Consider the following 1,363-nt stretch of genomic DNA (forward strand, 5'->3'; position numbering starts at 1 on the left):
CCTATATGATGATGATGAAGCCTATAAAAAAAATTATAAAAAGAATAAATAAATAATTTATGCTAACATCATAAAAATGTTTTATCTCACCATTTTCGTCTGCTTTTTTTTTAGGTTTTTTTTCTGTATTCTTTTCAGCACCACGTTTCACACTCTGTTTGCTTTTTGATGCAGATGGTTTCATTTTTACATCTGCCGGTTCTTCAAAATGTTCATTCTATGAAACATAAACATAATAAATAGTTTAATTTTTTTCAACTAAAATGAAAAGCAGGTTTTAAACCGATTTCAAAAATATTTAGTTAAACATTAAATATTATATGTGTGATGTTACAAACAACCACAAATTATAACCATAGCGTTGAGTAGTTTTACGACTGACCTCCAATTTGCTTTTGGTTATTAAAAGTTATTTTTAAAAAAAGTACTAACCTCTGATTCAGAAGACGCGATTGAAGTTCTGTAGGACATCTTGAGCTGTGTTGAAGACTGTACTGCACTGTGTTGAAATTACTGGAGACTAATACATTTTGACGATATTCTGCTGGCTTTTATACACAGATATTTTCCACAACTCTAAACTCGGCTATATGCGGGTGCTTATTCCAGTGACGTGTAAAAAAACCTTTCTATATTTTTCACATTCAAATCAGAACCGGTATTAAAATTAGAAAAAGATATACATTATCCTAATGTATATCTATTTATTTCAAATGTTTTTTGCAAACTGTTAATAAGAATATGAGGTCATGTAAAGTCATTGACTGCTGTTTATACTCAGATTTTTAAATGTTCCCATGTACATTGTAATTTATTTCAAGAGTTCTTGCAAATAGCAATGACCTGAAATAAATCTTAAAATTTGGCTATAAGCAGATACTCATTGTAATGACCTTACCGCATTTTCACATCCTGTTCAGAACCAGTATAGAAACTTATTTTAAGTGTTGCAAATAATATAATGTTGTTTAATGTTATTCACTGCTGTAGGATACATTCTACTAATATTGAGGTCATATAATATCATTGACTATTGCAAATACCTACTTGACTAAAATTTATAGTAGGTGGAAAATATTTGTGTATAAAAGCCAGCAAAATATTGCCAAAATTTAACAGTCTCCAACCATTTCAGCACAGTGCAGTACAGTCTTCAACACAAGTGTTCCAGCTATATCAGTGAAGAAACAAGCCAGCAGACCATCATCAACATTTATAAATCTACAGCCCATTTCAACGCAGTTCAATACAAGTGTTCCAGCTCTTCAGACTCAAGAAACAAAATATTTTCAAATTCTTTCAATTATGTACGTACCTATTTTATTATTTAGTAACTTTATATACTTACTTCTTCAAAAAAATT

The sequence above is a fragment of the Myzus persicae genome, unplaced genomic scaffold (assembly GCF_001856785.1).
Source record: "Myzus persicae strain clone G006 unplaced genomic scaffold, MPER_G0061.0, whole genome shotgun sequence".
NCBI lineage: Eukaryota > Metazoa > Arthropoda > Insecta > Hemiptera > Aphididae > Myzus > Myzus persicae.